Genomic DNA, 19,071 nt, shown 5'->3' on the forward strand with positions numbered 1-19,071 from the left:
TTATGTAGTTAATTTAGTCATTTAAAGTGAAATTGTATCTACATAGAAAAAATTATTTTCACTAATATGTTTTATTAAATTACACATTGTGCAATGTATTGTCCCATATACAGTATATTAGTATCTGTTACAGCCCAAACATATTTAATATTTTTTGTTTTAGTTTATATAGCATACTGCTGATTGATAGTGGCTACCTTCTTCTGATATTTTAAAATCAATCTTTACCTATCAATCTTTTATCCTGTTTGCTTTTGGAACTTAATTTCAAAAAGGCAAGATTGTTCCTATCGTAGTTTTAAGTGGTGCAAGGCACATATCTTTTTGCTTCAATTTAATTGCAAATGCCTTCAATTTTAAATGTAATTATAATTTTCTACTTTTTCATTCCACAAGAACATGACATCCAAAACTGATTCTTTAAAATATAACTTTACTTTCCTACCATTATCCCTTAAAAGAACCTCTCCAGTTCCACCACACCAGGGTCTTATAGGTTGCCACCTAGACTTGACTACAGCTATGTCTTAGAAACAAGGAACAAAAGAAAGCGCCTCATTAGTGTAAAAGAGTGATTTAATAGTAAAATCACCCAGCTCTAAGGCTGTACTTACAACAATTCAGTTGAATAAAAACCAGTAGAGTAAGATGAGAAGTCGGGACCTCTAGCAGGGAGAGTCTGGAGTGGAGTCTGAACCTAGGTTCTGATGAAGGGGGCGTGTCCCAGAAACGCGTATACCTTTTGCTAACACAGGGATAGAGGACGCTGGTGAATTTCATCACTCCAGACTCTCCCTGCTAGAGGTCCCGACTTCTCTTACTCTACTGGTTTTTATTCAACTGCATTGTTGTAAGTACAGCCTTAGAGCTGCGTGTTTTTATTATTAAATTACTCTTTTACACTATGGAGGCGCTTTCTTTTGTTCCTTGTTTCTTAGACTGGTGGTCAATCTGACCTGTGGGAGCTGCCTCTCTCGTGTTTGTTGCATCTAATTGCTGGGCACCCTGTAATTGAAGGCGCTGGTATTTTTTCGTCATCACAGCTATGTCTTGTTCATCTCCATTACATGGGGCCATTAAGGAATTTGCAGAAAATATATTTTTATACTTCCATGTCAGCTCACAGGAAGTAACACTAATGCCCTATGAGGATTGAAACACTGCAATATATAATATTTTTGTTCTTGGGTTTAATTAAAATTAATGTTGTCATCAGAAAACAATTGATATTCCCAACAAACCAGGTACAGTACATATGATATTGCACAAGTAGTGCCTATAGGAAATCTCTGTACCTGGAACAGAGTAGGAGATAGCCAAACAGATTGGGATAGGGAGTTCCAGAGGAAGAGAGAGGCCATGGAGTCCACGTCCTGGAGGCAAGATGTGGGGAAGATGCCAGCAGAGAGGGAGAGATTGAAGATGTAAGTTAGAGAGTAGAGAAAAGAGCAAAAGGGTGACCAGAGTAGTTGTGAGGGAATGGGATCCCAGGGGCAGGTGGTAAGTGGGTGACAGACAAAAGTATAGTAACTTTCTATGTGGCACAGGGTCAAAGGAGTAAAGTATTGAATGTGGTGGTAAACATGGCATGTTAAGTGGGAAAATATGTGGACAATGAAGATTTCATCACAAATTGCATCAGTCTTGTTTTTTAAATGATTAGCGACCTCCTGGGCAGTGAATGAGTTAGTGGTGGAGACAGTGAGAGAGAAAGTATAGAGTTAAAGGCATGAGAGGCTGTTAGAGAGTGGTAAAGTTGTTCTGTTTGGCAGCACAGAGACGGGAACTGTATTTTGGCCAGCTGGAGAGACAGATTCAGATTCCTGAAGTCAAGCTTCAGTAACGGCAAGTTGGTTAATGGAGGTGGAGATAAAAAGGTCATGGATAGAGGTGAACTTGTTACAGAGGGCAGATGAGAAGGGGGCTTGATTCTTGGGAGCAGGAGAATTGGAATTAGATTGTTTTGATTGTGACTGCTGCCAGAGGAAGAACAGTGCTGTGTGGGGGGTTGAAATTAAGATAGTGGGGGTCCAGGATAAGGGGAAATCTCCCCAGAGGTCAGGAGAGGCAGGAGGGTGAGGGAGGTAAGATGGGAGTAGGATTTATATAAATGCACATACCCTAGTGTCCTGGAGGGTATGTCAGCATATGGGTTCCGAGTGAGCAGGATGTGGTAAGTGCAGTAATTGCGCCAGTGATCAGTGCAGGAGAACATTCTTGCAGAATTTGGAATCTTCAGGTTTCATGGGAAATCTCTTTATCATTCAAAGCTTCCTCACAATCTCCCTCTTCCCACAGTACTGCCAACATCTTGATATGATTAATTCCATTTTTGCTAATGAACACCAATATCCTATTATGTTTTCCAAATGATCTTCTTTCCCTCTATGGATTTTGTTAACAAGATCTTATATGCATATAAGTGGATGTCTTTTATCAATTCAAATGTATCCACATCTCTATTAGTAAAATTTCTTGAGGATTTAGAAGGACAAATCGACTACATTTAAAATCATTTTTGTCTTTATTGTCTTCCATTATATCTTGAGAATTAATCAATCCATTGCCATTTGTTTGTTGAACATCATCATATTCCTCTGAGTGAATGGCTTCCCCTTCTCTTTCTCTTACAACCATTTCTCCTGTCCACGTCTGGTGTTAATGCTACACTTACATTTTTTTTCCCATAATGGGGATTTGTACATATGTTGGTCCTGTATGTCCTTACTCTTATGTCTAGGAGTACAATGAGCCCAGGCTGAGAGATATTATGTAATATCTTAAAAGGTTTTCTATACAGTCATGGTTTATTGATAAATTGATAAATAATTGTCTTTGGCTAGCTTCCTTGAACATTTACTGTAAGTTTTTTTTTTATTTAAAATTGATTCACGCAGAACAATGAGGGCAATTTACAAAGACAGCATCTGGAGCAGTTGTCCGACCAATCAGCATCAATCAGCGTCTATCTTTCATTTTCAAAGCTTAACTGAACAAGCTGAAGATAGAAACTGATTGTGCATAGTTGCCCCAGATTTTGCCTGCTCCAATTTTAACAAATTCCCCTTAATATGTTGTTGTGCCTGCTTTACATTAATCCAAAATCTCTCACTGAATAGCAAATACTCTACATCAAAAATACTTGGCCCCCAACATTTTAAAAAGGATGACCGAAAAGAGTTATTCACATTATCTCTTATGGATGTTGTGTGAAGTGTAAGCCCTTACCTGAAATTTACTACAATGAACTGGTTTTTAAAGTACACTAAGAGAAATATGTATCCTGCCATTGCTGACCTCCTTCTGAAAAAGCTGGTTTCCTGCCTGCAATGCTGTACCAATGGCTTCAGTACGGTCAGATTCTTTGGCGTGCAACAAGTATGCAGTGAAGTCAAAGCTCCTGATCTACTGGGCAAATTGTGAAGAAATATTGAAGCCATTAGCTCAGCATGACACCCATGCTGCTGGCATTTTCAAAAAGAGGTATCAGCAGTATCAGCTATCATATTTATCACTACTGATATTCCTTTAAGGGAGGTGCTGTTTCTGAAATGTAATTCTATGAGTATCTGAGGGAGTGTTTTTTTTCTTGCATCCAGACAATCTTAGCAAGGCTTATTTCCAGTAAGAGCTTAGTAGTGGAGCGGAGTAGAAAAATCCATTATATGAAAAAGCTACCGATAAAATTGCACTGAAATTGAGTTATTCCACATTTGGATATACCTGTAAAGAAGCTATTTTTCTTTATGGGATTTCTAGAAGGAAGTGAGCTGTGCTGTGGAAACTATTGCATTTTATCTAACTTTGAATATGTTCTCTCCCAGTATTCTAATGACACTTTTACATATTAATTATTAATACATAAAAGCCTATTTTGCATTAACCAATTTACAAAAGGTATTAAATTATGTAATTTGTATATCGTGGCTTCTTAATGAGCACTCTTGATGCTGCCTGAATAGGAGCCACAAAGCATGCAATTTGCTCTGTCTTATGTCACCCTGTTACTGTCTTTGGGGTAGTTAAGGAAGCTGAGTTTTGTGTGGGGCCAGTACCTGTCTTTGAATTCCAGCAACTGACTGCAGAAAGAGGCAGATCTGGGCACATGGTCATTTTACCATTATCAGAGCCAAACTTGGAACTGACTATTTTATAAAAAAACATCAGTCATATCATGAATGTTGTATATATAATGCAATGCACCCAAATGAATGAGAAATTTAGTGTTGATTCCTCAAACAAATACAAAGGGGTCTATTCACGAAGCTGCCGAAGGATCTGGCCGTAGCTTCGGCCGATCCTCCGGCTAGCTTCGGCCCCAGGACCCCTTCGGTTCATTATAACCAGGTGAATAGACCCCAAAGTGTCAAACTCCCCAATAAATACCATTAAAATGGTATTCAAAAATTACATTATCTTTATAACTGTTTCAATAAAAAACTTAAAACTAGTGGAGGAGAAATACAAGTTTAATAATAAAAAGAATATTGGGAGACTGTTATATGCAAACTCAGATCTAATTGCCAGACTCGCAGATCGAACAGATTTTTAAAGAGAACCTGGACTGTGGACACTGTGCCCAAATATGGCAAGTATACACCAAAGGACTAGCCACTAGTTAGTATTGCCTGTAGGCTCCCTGCAGCTGATCTTTTCCTCATTACTGACTTACCATGCCTTGTTCTGCAATGTTTCTCTGTTTGGAGGCTGCCATCTTGGTAAGGCAGGTCTTTGGTTCCTCATGTGAGAGCCCCCCCACCACCATGACTGGGGTAATATTCAAGAAGCAGCAGGAGAGGTGCATAAAGCACAGCTCCACAGAAGGAATGAAGCCAAGCAGAGAGATCCTTGCACAGCTTTTTTTCTCCAGCAAAGAACAGTCAGCAGCACAGTAATGACATCACCAAATCTCACTCCATATCTTGCAAGACTAGTAGTCAGAGGCAGTAGATCAGCCTTTCTCATCTGGGATGCCGTCTGGGTTTGTCAGGGGTGGCGTCAAAATTACATGCTGCTTTACATATTGATTCAATACGGGATGCAGATTGTCCCATATTTTTGCTAATCAAGGGCAGGCAGCATTCAGGGCCATTATTTAATTCAGAAGAGGATAGAAGGAACTTTGCATCTGGAGTTTGTCCTCCATCCAGACATGCACTGCCCTTAGCAATTGTGTCACAGCCACACTGTGTGTAAAGTAGGAATCTGATATAAAAGGGGAGACACTTATGTTAAGAGGGAACCTTGATATGAAAGGGGTTCCTGATGTGGAGACTCTAATGTGAATGGAAGAACTTTGCTTTGAAGGGGTGCTTCTGATGTGAAGTGAGGCTCCTGATGTGGAGGTGACAGTGATGCAAAGGGTAACTCCATTTTAGACAGGGGTACCTCAACATTTTGCATACTTTTAAAGGGTGCCATGACTGAAAAAAAAGATTTAGAAACAGTGCCTTAGATGATCTCACAATGCAGATATACAGCTATGAGACTGAAGGCACAAGATGTGCATTGCAATTCTCAGAAGGAATTTCAAGCGAAAGGTTAACTTTTCAGGGTACTGTTTAAGCACAATTTAAAAAACAAATTCCAGTAACATAGCAAATCTTCAATTTTTGAGTTTAGATCCACTTTCTATGTTTTGTTATATCAAGCAGCTCCCCAGAGCAGCCAATGAGAATTTCTCTTGCCTAATTTGACTTGACTAAACTGAACATTGCTCATCATCTTTGTCCTTTGCTCAGCTTTACTGAATAAACTAACAAGTGCACTTTACACAATAGAGTGGGTTTGCAAGCCCTTATATTATTGCGTAATAATATATACTTAGGTTTTCAATACCCTATTTTTTCCTTATATAGCCAAAACCATGGCAATGCCTAGTTCTCGGTACTGCTGTTTCAAGGATTACAAAGGAAAGATCTTCATTAAATCCTTGTTGTTGCCTCTAAACAGTAAGGGTTTCAATTATTCTGAAAGGACTCCTCTTATTGACTGAGGCACACTTGCTCGCTGTTACATTTGATGAATGTAACCACATCAATACAACTTGTATGCTTTTGGTGACATTCCTCCGATGTCTGAACTACAGACAAGCTCCTGGCTCCTGATAGGTGATGAAGGCCCATAATGAAAGAGACGGGATTCAGAGCATCTCTGTTTTAATTTACGGAGCTTTAAAATCACCTTGATTGATCAGGCTGCAGTACTTCACAGTACAATGAAGCCATCTGCATTGTTTCTGTAGCTTGGTATAGCACAGGTTGTTGATCAGGTCCTGTACATAGTTACATAGTATTTGAGGTTGAATAAAGACATTGGTCCATCAAGTATACAATGTGTTAAGTGTGGCTCATCAAACTTAAAGTTGATCTCTGGCAATGCTTTGGACATAGCAGTACTGTACGAGCAAGTACTAACAAGTAGCAAATGAGCACTAAAATAAGCCCTCACTGGCATATGTAGCTGCAGGCACTGTGGATCAATTAATCTTCAAAATGTACAGCACCTCAGCTCACTCTGCTTCCTACTCCTAGAGCTTCTGCTCTTTACACATTATGTATTTGAAGGCTGCTGAGTCACTTCTGGGAGAATGAAAGGCTCCAACATTTCTGCAACTACAGAGGTCAGTGAGGGCTTGTTTTTATTTACTGCTTAATAACAATAATAATAATAATAAGTAAATGTTTGAATGTCCTTAGCCTGGCCACAATTTCAAATCCACCTTTCTGACAAGGCTGATTTTCTAATTTGTAAAGCAGGGCAATTAAATAGTTCACTATAAAATTCGAAATTTCTAAAAACTAGTTGTATATGATATGCAGTACTTGTAAGCTACATGACTGATTCAATCTTTCTATGCTTCATATAATATTACAGCCAAAGCACACTGTGCATCTGCTATATGGAGCCTGGTAAAATGCATAATGATATATTGGCTATATATAGGATTTTTATCAATAAGTATATTGCGGTTGTCAGTTTTTTTTGTTTTTTCTGCCTCCTGTGCCATTCTATTGGCTGGCCACTGTGATGGGCATACTCGCTGACCTATCATGAGGCAAAGAAGGCAGAAGGGCCAAGTGCTGACTAACTTGGTGAATTTTACATAACCTTAGGTTTTACAGTGCTCCACCTGCCGGTACTTACAGGTGTTTGAGTGCTCTGAGTACTTTGAATATGGGTGCTTATTTTGGAGGTTTGAAACCAGTGTTGGCTTCCTTCAAAGTAAATATGTTATGTGCCTGTGTAGGCAGAGCAACAGGTTCCTTTAATAGGCTACCCCACTCCTGCTACTTTTGCTTTCATTTCATTCCCCACCATTCTGTTGGCTAACGTCTGTGTATAGAGCGTAGATAACTCCATCCCCTTCATCCTCATGTACAATGCTGGGTGTCTGAGTAGCCAATTGCCTGGTCTTTTTTGGGGGGCAAAGAAACAGTCTAGAAAAGAGACTTGCACAAATAAGAACTTCCACAAAGCTTCTGCTTTTTGCTCTAGTCGGTAAACAGCGGCAAAGGGAATGAAGGGAAGATGGGTATAAGCATTGGGATGGGAGAAATTAAAGGAGAACTTTGAGGTAAGGGATTTTCACTCAACCTCATAGTTCAAGCCGACGTGTGACAATGACTCTGTACTTTTCTCCTCCAGAAAGAAAAAAAAAAAGAAAGTCACACGTCAGCTCTATAAGTCGGGAAGTAAGCAAACGCATACTGTCACTCTCTCACATCCCGATCGTCTCCCTGCAGTGACTGTCGGTCACCGCTCCCCGCAAGGATTCCCCCCCCTCCCTGCTCTGATCCTCCAGCGCTGACTGGAGGAAAGAACGGGGGAGTTGGCGGGCACAGCTGGCTCTGCCTCTAGATAGGCAGAGCCAGCTGTCACTCACGCAGCTGGGTGGATCTTGACTGCATTTTCGGGATCCGTCCTGGCTGCGGCGCTCTCCATATACAGTGAGCAATAGCTCGATATATACTGAGCTTTGGGTCACGGGAGGACGCTAGTATATGTCCTCCCGTGACCCTTAAGAGAATTATGGGATAAAAAGGTTACCCCATAGTTCTCTTTAAAGTGAACTTGCTGCTGTGTTCTGTATTGGCAAATACGGGTTCACTTTCAAGCATTAAAACACACTATTTGCTTAAGGTTTATGAAAAAATGAAAGCTTACAAAAATGTTTTTATTTGAGGTATATTGGGGAACAAGCATTCATGACATGAAGGGGTCTATTAATAACACTTCCATCCAACTATACGCTGGGCAAATGGCATTCCGGCCAATAGACGGTGCAAAGGAGCATTAGAATTTCCTATGCTCCTTGTCTTTAGTGGAGGGGATGCCATGCAGACTGCATTATGCCCAGTGTATGGCAGAAGAGTTATAAATAGACCCCCAAGTGTTCCTCACTGACATTTTAAAAACAGGTACCGTGCTATCATTTGTGAAGTGCTAATCCCATATGCACTGCAGCAGGCCCTCAAAGCATAAATGTTTGAGGCATACAGGCCAAAACATCAGGTCTAGTCACATCACCCTCTGCTTCCTAAAAGGTTTTATTTCATTTTCTGCTAAATATATTTTCTCTTATAAAAGCCATCTCCGACTGAGCTAAAAATAACAAAATTGAGCTGTTGCATTATTAAATGCTGTATTTAGCTTCGCTTAATGAGCAATAACTTGCTTGGGGTGACATTCAAATAACAGACTTCCCTCATAAATATTGCCTGCAAATTGAAAGGAAGGGAGCATTGTGACAACGTTTTCATCATCTTTTCACATCCCTTTTGGCCTCTATTTATTGTGGGCTAGGCACAGAGCAAGGTGACCTTCAAGAGGGCCAGGATTGTGGCCATTTTTTTGGGGGACTTAAATTCCATATCCAAATTTGTAAGTGATTAGCATTTATTGTGGTAATGTAGATGTGCAGTGATGATGTATACATGTGCACATTTTCATGACTCACATTGTAGGCATTCTTGATTTTTTTTTAATTCAATCTTTTTTATTGAACAAGGTTTTTGCAAGAATAAAACAAACTCACTGTGGAGATCTTACAATCAAAAGTTACACATTGCGTAAAATAAAGAGAGTTTTTGAGCTCATGTGCTCACATGTTACTTAAACATCTCCAATGTCATCTTAACACTATATTAGTTGAGGTAGAATGAGAACAGGGAGAGGGACAGACAGCCAAGGAACACAAGGGAGAGAAAAGGTAAAGGAGGCCAAGTAATCAAGACATGCAGTACATATTATAAGCGAGTTAGGATTTGAGATATTGTTCACCCTTGCCAGGACGACCAGGCAGTGTAAAATCTTTTCGTGGAACCATCTTGAAATGACATAACCCTCTCGTGCTGGTAATATAGGTTCACTATAGCTACAGTTTCGGATATATTGGGTGCAACTAAGCTTATCCAATGGCGCACTGTGGTCAATACCCAACGATAGGATGGCCATTTCGGGCGATGGCTGCACAATAAATCCACTGGTTTGTGAAAACCTGGTTCCGGAAAACCTGGTGCCAAAAACTCCTCAGACATCTACAATCCCACAGGATATGGTGCAAGCTCCCTATTCGCCCACATTGTCTCCAGCAGTCCGCCGTGGTGGACGGATACATTTTGCTCAGCTTAAGAGGAGTAAAGTACCACTGCAGGGGAATTTTGTCCCCCAGGGTCCAGAAGTCCGCACATTTAGGAGCCATATGGGTGTACGCGAAAGCTGCAGTCCATTGTTGGGGTGAAAAAGAGAACTGGAGGTCCCTTTCCCGTTGTCTTATCGGGCTTGATTTAGTGAACACTAATTTATTGTTTAGAGTGCCATAGAACAGTGATATCCCTTTGGTTTGTGCGGGGGTGGAAAAGTAGAACTTTGTGGCTGAACTTGGGATCTTACACTCTCTCAGAGATATAGTTCGAAAAAAGTGAGCTAGTTGGTGGTATAAAAGCAAATCCCCTGCCGGTATACCAAATTCCTCACTTAAGGTAGGGAAGGGTTTCAATTGTTCCCCATCAAACAGGTCTCGAACAAGCGTCAAGCCCCGTCCATCTGGACAGATTACTAAAGGGAAGAAGTATGTGTAGCGCCCCAAGGGGAACATCCAGAGACGTTCGGGGTTTCATTATCGTGGTTTTGCACGATAACTGTTACCATGCCACTAGGGAATCTCGAGTCATGGGTGATAGGGTACCCATTAAATCCTTGGGCAGTGCCTGTGCAATTAAATATATATGAGGGCTGCATTTTGGAATAAATGATGCTTCCACCTCGCACCACAGTTTGTGTTGGGCTGGCTGTAGCCAGGCTTGCAGTGCGTCGAGGAGGGCGGCGAAATAGTAATCCCGTAGATCTGTGACCCCCAAGCCTCCCACTTTCTTGTGTTTGATAAGTATGTAATGGGCACACCTAGGTCTTTTGCCCTGCCATATAAAGCTGCGCATCAAAGTGTGGAGGGTGTTGAAGAAGCGGACTGGTAGGGGTACCGGCAGAGTGCGGAAAAGGTACAATATTTGGGGTAGTGCCATCATCTTGAAGATTGCCAGCCTGGCTGACCAAGACAGAATGTGTCTCTGGTAGCTCTGGAGTTGTAACCTGGACACCAGAGGCAAATAGTTGGCTTCAAAGACCTGATAGATATCTTAGCCGTTAGGGTAGTGCCTAAATATGAGATCCCCGTAGTGCACCATTGGAAAGGGTAGCGAGACTGTAGTAGGTTTTTGGTCCGAGGGTTGACTCCCAAGTCTAGGATCTGAGATTTAGAGGCATTCACCTTGTAATAAGACACCTCACTAAAAGCATGGAGGACTGATGAGACCGAAGCCAGGGAGGACACAGGATTCGTGAGTAGGAGGGGCACATGATCCGCAAAAAGATTTATAGTGTGGGTGTTTTTCCTAAATTTGAACCCTGTTATGAGAGGATGGGATCGTATTGTTTCAGCCAAGGGTTCTATGGCAAGGTCAAACATTAGAGGGGATAAGGGGCAGCCCTGTCTAGTTCCATTAGTTATAGCAAAGGGTGCGGAAAATGCATCTGTGGTGAAGAATCTGGCCGCAGGATTGGAATATAGGGCCAGGATGGCTGACTGTATCCACCCGCTAAATCCAAATTTATGCAGTACCTGCCTTAACTAACCCCAGTTAACCCGGTCAAACGCCTTTTCGGCATCTAGCGCTAATAGGAGAGAAGGTGTGCCAGAACTCCCCGCATGGTGTGTAATGTTTAAAGCTATGCGCGTGGCGTCCGGGGGTGTATCAATGAGGGCACAATGTCTCTGAGTCTATTCGCTAAAATTTTTGCGTATAGTTTTACGTCAGTGTTCAGGAGAGAAATAGGGCGCAAATTTGCAGGCGTCACTGGGTGTTTCCCTGGCTTCAGTAAAGTAACAATTGTGGCTGATAGCATTTCCTGTGGAAAAGAGGCAGAGGTGGCGGCCGCGGCAAACAGCTTCACTAAGTGTGGACCTAGAGTATTCGCATAACACTGATAGTATTCGCTCGAGAAGCTATCTGGCCCCGGCGATTTGTTAGGAGTGTTTTGATCGTTCTGAGTATTTCAGAGGGAGAAATAGGGGCATTTAGTTGTTGGAGTTGTGGGGCAGTCAAGGTGGGAAGGTTGACACTGTGCAGGAAGGAGTCAATAGTGTCCTCTGTCGGTTCAGGAGTTGCGGCATCATCTTTAAGGTTATATAGGGCCCCATAGTAAGAGCTGAACATATCGGCTATCTGTTGTGGGTGGTAAACTTTGTGGCCGTCTGTAGGGTGTACTAGGAGCGGTATTTTAGTTTTGTTACGTAGGGTCTTAATCCGGGTAGCCAGCAGCTTCCCCGCCTTGCTACCATTGGCATAAAAGTGGGCCTTGTTAAAAGAGTTTTGTTAATCAAACTGTTCTAACAGCAGTAAGCGGAGGTCCTGCCTAAGTCTTGTTAGAGTGGCCCCGTCAGTGACATTTGGATTGGCTTTATTTCGGGTTTCAAGAGTCTCTATTTGGGTTAGAAGGTGGCTCAAGCGGCGCGACCTCTGCCTCTTGGATTGTGCACCCATTTTTATAAGTACCCCCCAAATATACGCCTTGTGCGCATTCCGTAGGCTATAAACACTCTCAAAAGAAGATACATCCAACATAAAGTATTCCTGTAAGGCTTCCCGAATTAGTTTTTCGTTCTGGGGGACAAGCATCAACTGCACATTATTGCGCCACACGAATACATTGGAAGGATTCCACTGGTCTGTGATAGACATAGAGATCGGTGCGTGATCCGACCATGTGATATCATGAATAGAAGACTTGGATACATTAGTCTCTTTACTCTGGTTTGCCAGAAAGAGGTCAATTTGGGAATATGAATTATGAGGGGTAGAAAAGAAAGTAAAATCTTGCTCAGAAGCATGCATGCAGCGCCAGACATCGTACAAAGATTCATCATGGAGCAGCTGCTGCAGTTCCGAAGAAGATGTCCTACTGGCATTGGAGGAATCAAGGACGGCGTCAGGAGCCAAATTAAAGTCCCAACAGATTACAGTGTGGCCTTGACGTATGGTATTCATTTTCTTGACAACTTTGAGCAAAAATCTAACCTGGTGAGTGTTAGGCGCATACAGTGGTGGACAGAACAGTATCCATATTACAAGTCAACACAATATATCTACCATTCGGGTCCACATAGGAATTAACAACGGCAAAGGCAACCGAGTCTCTTACTGCAATTATGAGCCCTGTGTCTTTTTCATAAAATTAGCAAAAAACGTGTGGGGTTAGTTCTTGTGAGAGCATTTCGGGGCTTGTACAAGTGAAAAATGGGTCTCTTGGACACATAGGACGTCCGCAGACAGGGACTGTGGCTCCCTCCACATCTGGTTCCTTTTAGCCGGGTGATTAAGCCCCTTAGCATTTAGGGAAACGATATTCACAGGCATTGTGGTTGGGGGTAAAGGAAAAGCAGTATAGGTTCCATACTCACACCCAAGCAGAAAGGAACACTGGTCGTCAGTTTCACCACTGTTGGTGATGGCATCCTAGGCCGGGTCTCGGTAGTTACGCCTTTGTAGCGTGTATTGCTCAGTCTCGTACTTGGCACATAGAGAGAAAAGTGAACTAGAAAAACAAAAAGTAAACAAAACAAGGAAATAAAAAAAAAGGTCCCTCCTGGGGACCAACTTGCAGTGACTGGCACTACTCACGGCATGGGGGGTATCACACATGGTGATCAGTGTGGCCAAGCAGGGCCAGGAGGCTCGCAAACATCAGGTAGCAGTTTGGGTCATATTCAATCAGGAGCTCTCATCGACTGGGACCCCTTCTTGCGGGTAGTGGTGCACTAGTCAGAGGCCATCTTGCTAGGAGACACCACCAGACGGGAGGCTGAATCATGGGCAGGAGGAATTTTCCACTTCTCTAGGAGCGTCAGGCCATGCTCCAAAGAAAACAGCGTGTAGGACTCTTTGGACACTGAGTTTGGCCAGATAGCCCCAACAGTACATAATTTGGTGGTTGCGCAGCGCTATGGTAACTGGTACAAGCCGTTTCCGAAACTGCATAGTATGCTGGGATAGATCCGAGTAGAATTGGAGGCGGGAGTAGCTTTCAGGGAATTTGGAGGGGTCCCTCACCAGCTTAAGAAAGTGTTCTTTTACATGAAAAAAGTGCGCCCGCATCAACACATCTCTTGGTAGCTTTTCTGAAATATTTGGCGGTTTAGGTAGGCGATGAATGCTGTCTAGGATCAGTTCTGTTTTAGGAGTGTCCAGCATGATTTCATGCATAAGATCTTGCACATACGACATCAGGTCAGCCTGGGCGACTGATTCAGGAATGCCACGCACTTTCACATTATTGCTGTGAGACCTATCTTCCAGGTCAGCCAGTTTGGCCTTCATCCACTCATAGTCATCCTCCCTGGTGTTGTGGGCATCGACCAAGTCGTTGAATGCAGTGGCAAACTCTCCCAGCTTATCCTCTATATGCGACACTCTATCACCCACTTGTTGTAAAACAGATTTGAATTGGGTGATTAGGGACTGCATATCTGAGTTCAATTAACTCCTTTAGGATATCAGCATGTGCTTACGTGTTAAATTGGAGATGGGCTGGTGTGATATAAGGTAGGTCTCAATGGGTGCTACCAGTTCCCAGGGGTCATCCGCTGCCTTGTCAGGTCTGGGCTCCGGTCCGCAGGGGTGCTAGGCTGGGACGACCCAGAAGAGGAGCCCGAATCCGCCTGCTTCCCCGTAGAGGCCCAGACGGACGTGTGCCCTGTGGTTGGGGCCCACCGCTGTTCTCGTGTGGGGGAGCCGGCTCCATCTTGGCCGCGTCGCCGCCCTGGTGGGCCCGAAGAAGTCCGTCAGCTTCTGCGGCTGTTTACCCCTCTGTTTTTGCGACCGCTTCATCCTCTGGGACCGGAGGAATCAGAGGAGGGTTCCGTTGTGAAGCGGGTAGGACCCGATCGTCGATTTAAGCCGCCTCGAGGCCCGTCGCTGCACGGAGCTCTAGGCAGAAATGTCCATGCAGCGCGCCAGCAAGCCACGCCCCCATTCTTCATTTTTTTAATGAATGTTTTAGTAGGCCAGAAGCCTAAAATTTTTAGATTTTCTCCAAAGACAATTTCTGACTCTAATCAGCTGCCCCCCTCCCTGTCACCCATTGTAACATGATCAGTAAACACCAGCTCTGCTTGTACACACAATACACTGTCCAGGAAAGGGGGGGGGGCTTGGGGGGATATGCACACATTGCTTGCACAGCACAGAGGCTGCCATTTCCATGAGGATATGAAGAGGAAAGCTAACAAAAAATATACGTTTGTTTTCATATACAGGTGGCCCTCAGCTTACAACGGTTCAATTTGCACTGATTCAAAATAGCAAACCAAATATATAATGTATGTCAATGGGAAGTGAGGGAGTCAGGTTCCAGGCCTCTCTCAAAACAAGGAACGGTTCTACATAAAAACTGGTGTAAACTGAAACCCAGTAAAAAATGTAAGTAAGTGGAAAGTGAGGAAGTTAGGTTCCAAGCCTCATTGACATAAATTGACATCAGTGACATAATAAAGGTACATTCTGCTTAAAGCTGCTTGTGTGAGCTCAAGCAGCAGCTTATAATGCACCTGTATTTTATTACTTATGTCAATTTTGAGAACGGTCTGGAACATAACTCCCTTGCTTCCCATTGACTTGCATTATTTACTGGGTTCAGTTTACACCAGTTTATATTTACAACCATTCCCTCAGGAACCTAACTCCAATGTAAATTGAGGGCTACTTGTACATCAACTGAATATGGCTGCTTCATGTACACTCGATGTACATTCCTGGCATATGTTTTTCAAAAAGTACCTTTGCAAAGGTGGAAATGGGCTTTAACCCATCTTTTGTTAATTAATGTTACTTGACACATTTCATATTTGGCTAGTGATTGGTAGGTAGAATAGGTCTCCATTGTCTTATAACCCTTAAGAAAAGCATAGTGATCTGTGTACATGAACATCCATGTACTTGGTACCAATGCTGGACCACAGTGATACACCTCCTCGGTCCTGTTTGCAGTATAGATTTTTGTGGCAGCACTACTCTAAACAGTTTATATAATATATCTATGCAGACATTTTTTTATTACTTTTTTCCTTAAAGATTTAGGGGCATCCACAAATGTGTACTGCGTTTAACATGCTAATGTGAAAGGCAACCTAGTCATTTCCATGGGCTGCCTAATACAACAAAATGTACAAAAAAGGTGTAGAATACACCAGAAAGCACAGTGGTGCATTGCAACGCAGGTGTGTTGGGGTGCCATTGAGAACCAATTAGTAACTGTACTGCAACAATGTAAATATGCCCTCAAAGAGAATTTACATTTGTCAGCCCTACCAAGTTCTCTGTCTTTGGCCTACAGAACTCTGCTTCATCAGCTTCTCTGGGGGTCCCTAGGTGACATTAGGGGTCTTGGAGACCCCTGACGTCTCCATAAAGAGCACCTGTCATGTAAATTGGCTATTACATAGGGAGCTTCTTAGCCCCCCATGTGAGTAATAAAAAAATTAAAGAAGCATAACATGTTTTTTAAAAAACACTTTTTTTTTTAGTCCCCCGCAAACATGCGCCGGGTGCGCCTGCGTGCGAAAACGACGATTGTGCCGCACATGGTACATATCACCACGAACGTCGGAGTGAGAGCAACAATTTTAGGGCCATTAATCACTGATAACACTAAACGGATGAGCAGTAAAAGCGTTTAAAGCGTCGCATATGGGCAATTTTCGGTGTTCGTTTTTTTGCGATTTTGTGGGCGCAATTTTAAGGCTCGACATGTTTGGTGTCTATTTACCTGACATGACCCTATCTTTTATATGTTACCAAAAATGTGGGTAAGAATAAATGTTTTTAACTTAACGTAGGGAAAACCTTTTTTTTTTTCCCCAAAATTTACGGTACTTTTCTCATTATATACTAAAAAATAACCCCCCCCAGTGGTGATTATAGCTCTATGTGCTCCAAACAAAATGTTAATATAAATTGCAAGGCTTTAGTCCGGTCATGCTGACCTTTTTGACTGACTGGCGAGACACCCTAAAATTTTTCAAGCCCTGTCCATAACATAAGGAGGAGGTGTTCTGCAGTTTAGCAGATGAGAAATTAGGCAGGCTGATAAAGCTGCTTGGGATTTCAGTGGACAGTAGGAGCTCACTAGATTGCTGGCAAAATCAATAGGTATTTTTCTATATCTGCAGTGTTTTTTTAAAGAGAAAAAACATGCATGCGCAGTCCATATCACCGGAGACGAGAGGAAGAGAGACACAATGGTAGTGAATGGACGCAGCAAGGAGTGTGCACGCCGGATAGGCACCGTGGGAGCCATGAAGAAAGAGTCAGCGCTGGATCAGAGACCGGCACCAGCGCTGGAGGGACTGCTGAAAACTACTGGAAGGAAGAAAATGATCGCATCAAGAGGCATCACTTAAAACGAGTGTTTAATGTCACTTTAAGTGACAGATACACACACACACACACACACATATATATATGTGTATATATATTTGTAGTCAGAGCCCCACTGATACGCAACTGAACACAGTTATGATGAACCTGCCTAACTTGACCTGAGGTGTGCCATGGTCGCTATGGACAGTATGCAAATAAGGGGGCATACTCAGGAGTAAAAATTTCGCCAGAAGGGGTAAGGGTGGGTGGGGTGTCACAAACGTAACGACAGTTAGCCTTAAACATATAAACAAACATATATATATATATAAAGTCATAAATAATTTTGCAACATGAAACATGTTTAAAAAAATTAAGTTGTTTTAAAAATGACCTAAAGCAAGTTATATGTTTATAACTCAAAATGCGTATTTGAGGACTACTGTGCAAAATATTTTTATTTGGGTGGACTTGCATTCACTAACTCGATATTAGTCAAAAAGAATCTTATTAATATGTTAACAGGACCAGTTACTTTATATACTATTATTTCTTCTTCTACCATATTTTGCCTTGCTGTCTGCCAAAAGGATAGCAACATATGGGATGTGCAAATTAGAATCTGTTTTGGTGCCAACAAGCAAATTGCGTAACATCCAACTATCCAACTAAACGCCGTCTATGTTTACAAAACCCTTTACCACTTGAAAAGCGGCATGTTAAACCCCATTCCTGTCCAGGCCATTTTTCAGAATTCAATGTTTAGGTACTCTTATTTTATTGTTTTACTATATAAAACAAAAAGTACTGAATTTTGAATAAAAAAACTTTTCCCTACCGTATATTAGGAAACATTACAAATAAATAATCTTTCTTCATATATCTAGGCCAAAATGTATTGTGCTACATTTATTTGGCCACGTCAGGTGAATGGATAACAAACATGTCAAGCCTTAAAATAGCATGCGTCTGTGAAATCACAAATACCCAAAATACCATACCCAAAATTGCCCATGGACGAAGCTTTAAAAGCTTTTACCGTGCATAAATTTGGTGCTGACAGTGATTGTTGGCCCTAGAGTTATTGCTTGCACTCCGACGTTTGCAGTGATATGTAACATGTAATTGATATTTTCATAGGTGCACCGGACGCATGTTGGCATTTGTATGTACAAGGGGGCAGGGGTTTAATTTTTTTTATACGTGACTTTAATTTTTTTTTTTTACGCTAAACCTTAGTGCCATCACATAGGGGCTAACAATCCCTCTATATGATAGCACAGATACAGTGACAGGTCCTCATTATGGAGCTATCAGGGGTCTATTAGCAGAGATCGTGCTTCAGCTTCTTGTAATACAAATCGCTTCCAGTGATCGGAGGGGAGATCAGCTGCTGAAAGTGTGCTGATCTTCTGATCTCCCCGTACTAGTCCCGGGGGACAGCAGAGCCTTGGATAGCAGGGAGGGGGGTTGAGCACATGCACCATGCAAGGGATCGGGCGGCAATAGCTTTGCCAGCTGTTTAAAATGTTCAAACGTTCCCACTTTATAAATGCCCACCTGTCATCAAGAGTGAGCTGTCCGGGAAGTGGTTAAGGGTCACGTCAAAAAGCAAACAGAACATAGGTATAGGTAAACTTTTTTTTCAAAAAGTGACAATTATTTTCAAAAAAGGAACAGTTATTTTTACCTAAATTACAGTCACATGGCTAAATTTGAGCCTTGTCCCTATGTTAAAGTTTTGAGAATTGAGCCTACTGTGTCCTGCTGACTGGAAGCATGTGTACACAAGCAATCATTCTATTATGCTATAGCCAGAATGCTAAGAGCCTGGTTATTCAGTCGTGAAGAGGATTTTCATAGAACACTAAAAAAATATAGAGAATAAGCACTAGATGGTTGAAGTCTGGTTTAAAAAAACAGAAATGGAAGCTCGTCTGTAACGGTTCTCATTTATCCAGGTCATGGTATAGCTGGCAATTAGTCACATTCAATTGGACTTGTTCTGTATTGATAAAGGATTTCAACACTCATCCAAATGTCTTACTCGGCTTCCTTGGTAACATACCCCAGAAAATATAGGCCAATTATAGCCACCTGGGAAACTGTCACCTTAATCCAATCACCATGATGTCATGAAATCTGTCAAAAGGCAGAT

At 42.1% G+C, this 19,071-nt stretch overlaps 1 protein-coding gene across 1 annotated transcript in view; it reads left to right on the plus strand.

Annotated features, from left to right (window-relative positions):
- The window catches only part of LOC108800574 (potassium/sodium hyperpolarization-activated cyclic nucleotide-gated channel 1-like), a 146,272-nt gene that overhangs the window by 104,310 nt on the left and 22,891 nt on the right, over positions 1-19,071 (plus strand). The gene's annotated exons all lie outside the window — the stretch shown is intronic.

This window comes from Nanorana parkeri, unplaced genomic scaffold (genome assembly GCF_000935625.1).
Source record: "Nanorana parkeri isolate BGI_ZX_2015 unplaced genomic scaffold, ASM93562v1 scaffold2067, whole genome shotgun sequence".
In the NCBI taxonomy this organism is placed as follows: domain Eukaryota; kingdom Metazoa; phylum Chordata; class Amphibia; order Anura; family Dicroglossidae; genus Nanorana; species Nanorana parkeri.